Genomic DNA, 11476 nt, shown 5'->3' on the forward strand with positions numbered 1-11476 from the left:
TACAACTGGCCTTGCTGGGGCCTTGCTGCACCCCCAGAGTGTGAGCACCAGGTCGAGGGAGGGGATTCTACCCCTCTGCTATGCTCTGGGGAGACAACCCCTGCAGTCCTGTGTCCTGCTCTGGGGCAGCAGCGTAAGAGGGACATGGAGCTGTTGGAGCGAGTCTGGAGGAGGCCACGGAGATGCTGTGAGAGCTCTGGAGGCAGGCTGAGAGAGCCTGAGAAACCTGGAGAGAGGCTTTTCACAAGGGAATGGAGGGACAGGACAAGGGTGAACAGCTTTAACCTGACAGAGGGGAGGTTGCTGTTCAATGAGAAAGAGTCTCCTTTCAAACACCACCATGTTTCATTAACATACAGAGGAGTAAAAGGGAGGATGTGAAACGTCAGGTCTTCTCTAGAAAATCACCCTTTCAAATAGGTATTGATAGGCTTGGTCTCGCTGGCAGGCTGGCGCTGGTTTGTGTTTGCAGCCCTTTAGCTCCTCCCTGGGCTGGTTTCCTTGTGCTGAAAGTTGCTCCATCACTTGGAGCTTTTTAAAAAGGTTTTGAAACCCAGCTAGTCTTCGACCTGCTGATCACTTCCTCTGACACCCAGGGAATGCTGTGGGCCAGTTGCATGTTTGTTGGGCTGCGCTGCAAGGACCAACTCTTTCTGAGTGGGGAAGCAAGGGAATGATGTGCATGCCTGTAACTGTACAGCTCTTCCTGTGAAGGGCAATAGGAGCTGGGCAGCAGGGAGCTGGCTTTGCACTTGCATTTCCTTGAGCAGCTAAAATCTCCTTTTCTGATAGTTGTTACTTTCTCTTTGAGCTGGAACCTGCTGGTCGTGGTCTTGGTTGTAGCTTAAGGGAGACCTCCTAGGAATTGGAAAGTGCCATTGGATGCTAGTGCAATAGAAGAGCTTTAAAGAGGTCCTGTTTCCTGGTGATACCTCATCTCTCTCCTCTCACACTTGGTCAAACTTTATGATGTTGGTTTTAATAGATGATGTCTGGAAGGAAAACGCAGGGGAAGCTCTGCCAGAGGAGAAGGAAGTCACTGTCAGATACATGCAGCAAGTGATGGCCATGTCCAGATCTGGGACGAATCCCTGCCTGTTTGTGGCAGTATTAATGAAGTGCAGATCTGAGACTGGTTTTGAACAATTTAAGGGTGAAATGTTGATCTGAGTGTAGCTGCTAATGCAGGAGTGATTGAATCTGCCCTTGGAGCCTAAGAAGAGACATTACCCACTTGGGCCTGAGAGGTACTTTTAGTAAGGTAAAAGGCTTCGCCCGTGCCTGTAACTGGTGCCTGTAAATGGCACATTGCCTTGGTCTAAAGCATCACAAAATCAGCTCCAGCATGAAGGTTGTTTTGATGCGGAAGAGCACGAGCATGAGTGAGCAGTTCAGGCAGGAATGGGATGTGGTGGACATGCTAGGTCTGCAGCAAACGGGATTGCCACCTGGAGAGCAGGAGGAGGCTTTTCTCCAAGGAGAGTGACACGTTTGAGCATCACAGGTAGCATCAGTGGTGCTATGCTCAGGTATTGTGAATATAACACAGCTGGGATCAGGGCTGCACAGGATCATGAAATGGTTTTGAAGGGCTGCCTTGGTTCTTCTTCAAATGCCCAGCAAGGTACTTTGCTGCCACTGTTAGTAGGGATCACAAACACCATGGAAGCATTCTTGGGACTGGGAAGGAATCATTGCTGATTATTCCTAAAATGCAGGGTGGTCCACATTTAGTGGAAAAGTAGTTAAAAGAAAAAAGCATTTAAGAACAAAGACTTTTAATGTGTTTTGCAGGACATTAGAATCTTTTAAACAGCTCATTTTCTTCTGTTGAGCACAGCAGGAATTACTCATAGACAGTACTTTATTCAATACAGATCACCCAAGCTCTCTGTTCTGACAACCACCCCCTCCTTATTTTCTCTATTTGACTCTCTATTTAAAACTATTTGTTTGTTCCAGTCTCAGAACACACCCTCCATGTGCAGTCACCTCACAGGCAGCTCCCAGCTCAGATGTGAACACGTCCTTCCTGGTGTCAGGACATGACCTTCCTGGTGCACAGACCTGGCTCATAGCGGGTGAATCCATTCCCAATGAGATGGCCATTACCAGGAGACTGCCTTCTCTACTGCTGTTCTCTAGTTATTATTTGTTCTCAGCAAGCTTTGCCATCAGTTCATGTTTTCTTAGGTATTTCTACCAGACCATTCTTCCAGGAACTGTTGGTGGAAAGTGAGCTCGGAAGAAAATCAAGCTGTTTTATTTTCAGAAAGGGAGACTACAAAGGGTTGTCTGCCCCCCATGGCATCTCTTCCAAGCCTCACATCTGGGGTGGGAATATTAGTAGAGTGGAAAAGCACTTTGGCCCAGCGTAAGTTGGGTTTCTACAGCATGTTCCAGATGTATACCCAGCCCAGACTAGCGTGATTGAAGTGGCAAGGATTCCATCCCCTCACCTTGGGAAATGCTGCCACTGCTTTACAGTTGCAGCTGGTAGATCATTTTTCTAACCGGGTTTCAATCTTAAATGTCCTTTTGCACAGTTTCACGCCATTGGTTTCAGATACAAGCAAAAATTAAAAAGAACAACATGAAATGAAGCCAAGGGAAATGCATGAACTCATGTTTGCAGGACACAAGCAGGGAACAGAACAAGATGTCCTTGAGAGGACAAATAATTGATTGTTAATAATATATCTCATGGTGCAGACACCGAAGAAGTTTTATAACTGTGTGAAGCCAGTATCCATATGCCTTATAGTGCAGACCTGCAGGGTGTGCACAGGAACCAAGGTATGAGACTACAGGGTGTGTGTCTAGATCTTGTGAAGCACCAAGCAGCCCCAAGACCTGCCACTGCACAGTCAGAAGGTCTTCTCCAGCACTGGGCATCCACATGGGAATCTTCTGGACCTTCTGCCTTGCTGGATGTACACATCAAGTGGTCAACTTTCAGGAGCAGGGCTCAGACTCTGGTAAAGTACATTAATCTGACTCTAAGTCAAACTTTGTTTAATTGTCTGAAAGTTAATCAGCATAGAGGGAATTGTACTGATCCCTTCATTGAAAATATGTTACTATTCTAAACCCTGGGTAGAAGATCAGAGTCCAGCAACCTCTGACAGTAGCTGTGATCATCCCATATATATTTGTCAAACAAAAGAGAGTTTTAAACTGATTTAATCTTGCCTGCTTCTTTTAATACTCAAGTTCAGATGAGAGTCATGCTGTGGACAGAAGGAACAGTCCAGATCAGCAGATGCCAATATCTGTCAGGAAAGAGAAATAAGAAGATGGATAAACAGCAGAGATTTGACCAGGGTGATGAAAGATGACAAAAAAGTGAATGCAAAGACTCAGCAAAGACAAATTAAACAAAGCAGGGATTTCTCAGTGAGTGTAGGAGCAGCAAAACAAAGTTTAAACATGCTGGGACAGACACTGGGCCATTCCTGAACCCCAAACCACTGCCAGTGGTTTTCCTTTGACAGCTTCAGCTGCCAAGGGGGAAGAATTGGGCTGCAATTGCAGATGAGGAGATCCAGATGTCCTCACAGCTCCAGATGTACAGCACAGATGGCTGAGAGTTCCGTATCTTTTAGGTAACACATTGGAGTCCTAATGGCAGCAACATGTATAACATATGAGATCACCAGGACTAATATTATTACAACAAATTCCACTGGAATTAATTACATTTGAGCCATAATGATAACAAAGTGTTGGTTAGGAATTATCTCTCAAGCCTCCCATCCCTCTGGCAGTTGCTCATAGGCCAATTTCTTGGGATGGGGCATGGACTGTTTTCTTTCAAAAGAAAGCAAGCTTTTCTTTCAAAAGAAGCAGACTCATTTAGTCTGATTGAGTTTTATTCTCTGCTTTGAGAGGCCTGTGCAGTGTAAGCCATTCCAAAACTGCAGTGTGATGTATTTTTTGCAAGGTTTTGTATGGGTTTTTTTCCTCCTTTCTATGCAAAATGCTGTCAGGATCCTGGGAAAGTTCCCCCACCAGCCTTCTGGCTTGGAGATAAATGTAATCTCTTTATAAAAACACACACTTAGTATACAGCAGCCTGGTGCTGGGTGTAGCGTCAGCCCGAAATCACACCCCCTCACTGACATACCAAGTCTAAAACAGAATGGAAGAAACATCTTGGTGAATGTGCATCTTAATTTTTGTTCTTCAGTAGCTGAAGTGAAATAATTCAATATTTCCCTTCAGAAGGACTGAAGTGAAAGTCCTCGCACCGAAAAACAAAAGCTTGTGAGAGGTCCAGGTAAAGGTTTTCCTGAATTAATAGACCGTATAAATCAACATACATCAATAAGCAGAAACTCTTAGGACCACGAGGGGGAAAAACCATGCAGGCAGAGCTTCTGGGGTGCATGTATGTGAGATCTGGTGACGGCGTTGACTTCCAGCATGCCCATCCTCCCCGATGCTTGATGGCCGACAGGCTTATACCAAAGCAACAAGAGAAATAAAAAGGAATCAAATGCGAACTTTGATGAGACTGCTGGAAGTCAGAACAGTTGTTGGCTGAACCGTAGAGCCGTACATCACAACGAAGGCTGAAGTGGGGTATCCACGGGCTATTTTTCTCAATCTGGTCATTCCAGATTAACTGCTGTGCTTCAGTTTCCAATACAAAAGCTGTCTCTGTTGCTCACATGTAGTAAGCAGGAAACCAGCAGGAAAGAGTGAAGATTCCACAAAAATTCCACTTTTTCCTGTATTACTGGCTGTGCTGATGCTTTCTCTGCTCAGATCTTGTTTGACTCCTGGGCACCCATCCAGGTTCACCCTCTGGCAGGAGACAAAAAGTGCCGTTCATAGACTGAAAATTGGAGCTTCAGGCTTGAGACCATTTGGCTGGCAGATGTTTCTGCTCGTCTGGCTCCATCATCCTTTTTTTCCTCCTGCTCATTCCTGCCCTAGGAAGTGCGTGGCACTGGTGCAAGATGGGAGGGGGGAAACCCACAGAAAATGAAAACAGTTTAAAAAGCCTTAGGGCATGAATTCTTAATGGAACACTGCAGGTCCGGTTGTGCCTGGAGGGCTGTGTGTACTTCTGGGTCCGGGTGGGAGTCTGCCTGCAATGCATACTTCATGCAAATCAAAGGGCAGATGTTACACAATGTCTCTCAACTCCCATTTCACAGAAGGGGGAGCATCAGCAGCACAACAGCTCGCAGAAATGTCATCTTACAACAGTTGAGCCCCAGTCCTGCAATGAGGAGGGACACCTCTGTCTGTGCAGAGCTTGTCGCCGGTGTCAAGGCCTTTGACCTAAGACCAGCAATCTTAATGAGGGATGTGCTAGAGCAGGAGGTCAGTGAAGTGTTGGGTAAAGCTCAGGAGGAATTCTGCTTCCTTAATTCCTTCAAAGGATCAAATCTCTTTTTTGCCCCCTTCGGTGAGTCCCCGATGGATTGAACTAGCCAGTGAAAAGGGAGCGCAAAGCTCAGTATGGTTTGTCTTTTGAAACCACCTTCATACACTCCCTCACAAAACCATCTTAACGCCCTGACAGCTCTTTGGCTGCTCTTGTATACCCAGTGATGGATGTTGTCACCCATCCTCTTGCTGCCTGTGTCCTCTATCCCCACTAGTCAGTTTTCCCCATTCACAAGGCGAGAAAGAGTGGCTTAGGATACAGAGTCCCCTTCACCAAGGGGTGCTAAAAGTTTGGAAGATAAGCAGGTTCTCTGAGCCTTTGATGCTGAGTAAATTCAGGAGCGGGTTAGGTAAGTGCAATTGCTCATCACAGCAAACAGTGGAAACTATTCCATTGTTTAGAATAAAAGATAATACATGAAGAGCTGTATTACAGCTCTGCCTTCTGTGAGAGATGTACTGGTTTACTTTTCTGTGTACGACTGGCTTCTGTGTGTGAGCCATGAGGCTAGTGTCTTGACCAGGGCAAACCAAGGTGCTGAATGTGTTTGGATGGAACAGGGTGTGAAAAGGAAGGATTGTAGTTCACCAAACCATGTTTCTAGGCCCTGAGGACCTCCTCCAGATCTCAGGTCCTCTTCATAGCTCTGACACACACCAAGGCCCAAAGCTCTGCAAAAGGGCACTGGGATGTGTAAGGCTTCTCAAGAGAAAGTGAATAGTTTGAGCTGCTGTTTTACTTCTTTCCTCCCCAAATAACCAATGGCACAGGATGGGGGTCCTCAAACTTCTTCAAAAATCAAGATAATTTTCAATAGCATTTCAAAACAATGCCTTTTAAGGAACTAGATGATCTTAAGGTCCTTTCCAACCCTAACTATTCTATGATTCTAAGGACAAGAAACCCATGCCAGCAAGTGTTGTACATGCATCAGCCACTCAAGAGCCTGAAATGGTTTCCACTGTGCAGATCTACAAAGCCACTGAGGCGCTGTCACAGAAGATAATGCTAGCAAGCCTGGGGCAATGAGAGATGAAACTCAGCAGAGCTTATCAACACCTAAGTTTTACCTTAACCCTGCACAGATCTACGCCTTCGCCTGTGTGCGTGGTGCCACCATCCAGCTCCACGTAATGCACCCACTGTAAAAAACAGACAAGATGCAAGAGGAGCATCTTTACTCTTCTGCAAAGGTTTAATGATCAAAGTTAAAGTGTGAGGAAAGAAGGACGAGAGATGTCTGCATCTGCAGTGTGATGTCAGTGCTGCGCTGTGGCCGTGACCCAGCGATGTCCCCTCTTTTCCTCCAGGTCCCCAGTGAGCTTCCCTGCAGGCTGTGACAGGCATGCGCCAATGCAAACAGCACGCTTTCTTTGAGACAGTAAAAATGTGGCCCCTGACACGAAAAGCAAGAACTGTTGGGTTTTCCTACAGTTCCCAAGGTGAACGTGGCTATTCAAATGAACAGAGACGGCGACAGAGACAGAGGCGACCTCTTCCTCCTGCTGGGGGTGATGGGCAGGTGGCTTCCCCCAGCTCCCCTCTGCCCTTGGGGAGGGACAGATTGTCAAGGCACTGGGCACATGGAGCCAGGTCAAAGTAAAGCAAGGAGAAGTTTGTCTCTTTGGGACCCCCTGAGCACACATCTCTGCCTAGATGAGGAGAGGAAAGGGAATAGGAGGAAGGGAGAGGTGTATGGTCCCTGAAACCCAATTAGGTTTCAGGCTACTCTGCTGCTGGGCCACTTGCAGGGTCCATGTCAGGATCCAGCAAGAGTGAAAGAGATGAGCAGTGGAAATAAGAAATTCTCACAGCAGCGAAGTCCCCTGCTCTGGGACAGGGAAACCGCTCCATTTAGGACTTGTCATTTATTTTTAACATGGCCTCTTGGACTCCCACACTGTTGTTACTGATCTTAGAGAAGGAGGGCGGAGGAGCTTCCTTACAGCAAGGCATCTGTGTCGCACTGGGCACAGGATGGGCTTGGGAGCTGATTCCAGGAATGTGACTTTTTATAGATCCTAACGCAGGAAATAAAATGACGTGGCTGACTCCTACACTGAGATGCACCCCGTGCAGCCCCTGCACGCAGAGTAACCAGGGAGGCAGCACAGGCACGCGCTTGGAGATATGAAGACTGGGAAGGAATTACATATTTTGATTGGAAGTCTACAGCTGAGAGGAAAATGAGGATTGTGCAAAGGGGACACTAGGCTAACTAGTAACCTAATAGGTAAAACATCCTTATAATGAGATATAAGGTCCCAAGAGAAATAGCAAAAGCCTTTATATTTTACCTGTGCATTTTTCACACCATTGCAACCACTATTCAATTTAAAATCCATCTCTCAGGACCTTCAGGCCTGTGCTCAATGAGTCCCTGGAGAGTATTCTCAGAGGATATTTGTACTAAAACTGATTAAAACACCATCAGAGGCAAAAGGTTCAAAATAGAGGTGTAGTGTATAATTTTTTGTCAGGGTTGGAAGCAGTGGTCTTAGAGAAGTGATCCATGCTCGTGCTTACACACACGCGTGCCCAGCATGAAGGGAAAACACACAAGAAGACAAAAACAGTGAAAAGGGCTTTAGTTTGGTCCGGGATGGCCACAGAGCTCCACTCTACCTTCTCTTGAGCTTATATGCAAATTGTTGAAGCAGTTTATCAACTTTAATACGCTCAGGGAGTTTGACAAAATCAGACCGCTCTAATCATCACCCTCCCCCAGCTTCCTTTAATGATGAGTTAATTGCCCATTATGAGACTTTGATTTCCTTGGAATGCTTTAGCCCTTTGTAATTTTCAGGTTCTGGCTTATTCACAGGCGGTTTCATGAATAACTGCAGTCCTTGAGTAATAAAGGAAGAAAGTTCCGCAAGGGAAACTGAGCTATCTATTTTCTATGTGTGCATGAGGTACCTGTCAATTTTCTTCTCTCGGCCTTTAACCAGGTTTCACCTGCCCTGTGGAAGGCAATCCATGAAAGCTAACGCCCATTTTCTCTCCAAACTGTACTGCCATATGGGATTTTTTACTCAAGCAAGGATGCATTTGAATGGAAAATAATCGTGGAGCCAAGAGTTTTCAACACTGAGCAAAGCCTGTGTTGCTGCTGGAATCTAAATTGGACAGCTCGAGACTTTTGGGGTTTGCAGCAAGGACTCTTTAAATTCGGAATGTGTAAAGATTTCCCTGTGGTTTGGCACATGGGCAGCATTCCATAAACATATCGCAGAAATTATATATAGGGTAGACCTGCTGATAGGTCTGATCTGTTTTGCTTAGCACAGAATGGGTCCCTGCGTGACTGTTTGCATTGTCTGCTTGAGGAAAGTTTTAGATTTCCTATGTGATGAAGCTTCTACCAACTCCTTCCAGGAAACAATAACGTGTGCTGCAGGAGCTAGGCAGAGGATGAGATTATGTATATTGGGAGGTCCCATTGCCATCTGTTTTTATTCCTTCACATAAGTTTTTCCCTTAAAATCCCCAATCAGCATTTTTGTCCTTTCTAGACCCTCCCTGGTCAGATGACTGCTTTTTCAGTATAGAAAAGTGATGATATGAAGAAATGGTGAAATGGATTGATGGAAGTCTCCTAAGCACAGGACACAGCATACCCTCTTATGCGGTTTGCCTTCCTTAGTGTGCTGTAGGAGCTTTTCATGGGCTGTAATACCCTGTATGCTCCTGACCTGTCAGTCACTTTGGCATCTGTTTTATCTTTGATCACAAGTACAGTTTTTAGTACTAGAAAGAATGCCAAGAGGTTAGTAACCATAGCACAAGCTCCTCTTCAGTAGTTGTTTTGTTCAAGTTCAATGCATAATGTAGGTCTCATCTTGGTGTTTGTGGAAAGCTTACTCAGGGCATTTAGCCACTCTTTAATTTGGCATGGTGGATAAAAGTTAGCACTGTACCTCTGGAACGAGGTGTGTTGGCAGAAGTGCTGGGGCTGGACCTCAAAACAGAGCAGTAGTTAAGTGCCACAGTTGAGGAGAGCAGGTGAGCCAGGACTTGGGACTGCAGCACTGTTGACCAGGACCACTTTCATCAGTGGGGCTTAATGCTGAGATGGTGTTAAACAGGGCCGTGAGCGCAGTCAGGGCTGCAGCCAGAGCATGGATAAGTTAAGTGGCTCTGGTGGAGAGCCCTTGGAAAGTTTTACCTTTCAGGGGAAGACTTTTGGAGCCCTCAAAGACGCCCTCATTCATCTTTTTTTCTCAAGACAGGGCACTTGTCCAGCTTCCTGCTTGTGCAATGCAAACTGAGATGTACTCGTTCTTTGTTAAGGGCTGTGATCTGCAAATGAAAAGTGCCATTTAATTTGGAAAATCAAACACTATTTGCATGCATGCAAATAAAATGCAAAAATGCTGCAATGCTTCTGAGAAAATACTTTTAAAACACCACTAAAGGAAGTCTGTTGCTTTTTGCTCCCTCACCAAACACGAGTGGGACAGCAGAAGCAATTATTCAGTTCTGCTTGGGTCTGCTGTTGATGACGGGTGCTAAAACACTGTAGAGTGAAGTTAGATGAATTTGCCTGATGGGGGCAGGTTTTATATCATCTGAGAATAAACTTTGTCTTCTCCCAGATTCTCCAAGTCTGGCATCTCCTTCCATGGACATTTTGCAGGAAGGAATGAACAGGAATAAAGCAGGACTCATGGGACTACAGTTCAGTGCAACCCTGACACCCAACTATTCAGGTGCATGAGAAGCAATAAACAAGCCCAAGAGTGGCTGCAGCCAGGAGCATACATATTGAGTCTGTTTAACATTGTCTGTGCCCTCTTCCCTGATTTGTTTAGCCTAACACGTCTTTATTATGCATAGAGGAGAATCTGAAGCTTCTCCAGCAAGATTTGTGTCACTTCACTAGAAATTTATAAACATTTTGGCAGTCCTCATGCAATTAACGCTGGGTTGATATTCTTTATATTTTATACCACGCTTGCATGTGCTTTCAAGTGCTGAAGATTTATTCATTCCCCTTTGCACTTCCTAGAGACGCAGCAGCAATCCCTAATCTGACCAGATTGCTCTGGGCTCCAGAAGAAAGTTTTTCACTGAGATGTTAAAACTGGATCAACTCTAAGCATATGTTCAACTTCTACCTTAACCTGTTAACATAAGCCTTTCCATCAGGAAGACAATCCAGAATCATGGCTGCTATTGCATTCTCCCATTTCTGAGGTGTTTTTATTATCCTTTTCTGTTTCTTTATGTTTTCATGAATGGAATCATATTGGAAAAGGATTGATTCAGCTGGAGAAGAGCCTGCAGCATTTGCAGACTGCATCTTTTCCTGGAGATGCTCCCACCATGCTCCAAGCCCAGGAAACCTTGCATCACTGGGTGCTTCCTGATAACAAAGTCTGCAGAGTGAACAGTAGAGAATGGATGTGCTGGCTGCCTACAGACTGGTGGCCATAGTCCCTTCTTCCAGATGAAGCAATGAATAATCTCCTATCTCATTTTCTGAGACTGACAGTGATGTGAATCATCCTTCAAGCAGGCAGGTGAGGAAATAAACAGGCAGATGGGTGCCTTCCCCATGGTCAGGTGCAAATCATAGGCAGGAGCTGGGGGAGCATCCAGACGCCCGCCTCTCCCAGGCGACCAGTGAGTGAGTAGAAGGCAGCACGATGCGTGCCTTGTGCATCTGCTGCTCGAAGCCTTGCCCTCTCAGGCTTTGTGCCATCCTTAACATGAGCACATCAGCAGCAGGCCCAGGCAGGCTGAAACAGTTTCTTCAGGAGGACTTTGCAGAACTGGCTCCAGTAAAACACGTTGCTCGCTCATACTTTGGAGAACGTGAAGAACTGCTGTCCCAGAGAGTGGGTGCCTTGTCTGCAGAGACATACCAATGCTGACAGCACAACTGCAGGATGGGTCACCAGGGAGGGGAACCCCTCTGTGCATAAGCCTCACCAGGAGCTCTCTGCAAGGACAGGGCCTGAATGTGGCCCTCGTAATCCTCCTGGAAGTTGTTGGGAGAGCAAAACCAGGAGGATTGGGTCCAGCAGTTTCCCACATCCGCTCCCCCAACATTGCTCTGCTCACATCCTC

The sequence above is a fragment of the Pezoporus occidentalis genome, unplaced genomic scaffold, assembly GCF_034315485.1.
Source record: "Pezoporus occidentalis ecotype Australia unplaced genomic scaffold, CSIRO_AGI_Poc_V1 ctg65, whole genome shotgun sequence".
NCBI classification, from domain to species: Eukaryota; Metazoa; Chordata; class Aves; order Psittaciformes; family Psittacidae; genus Pezoporus; species Pezoporus occidentalis.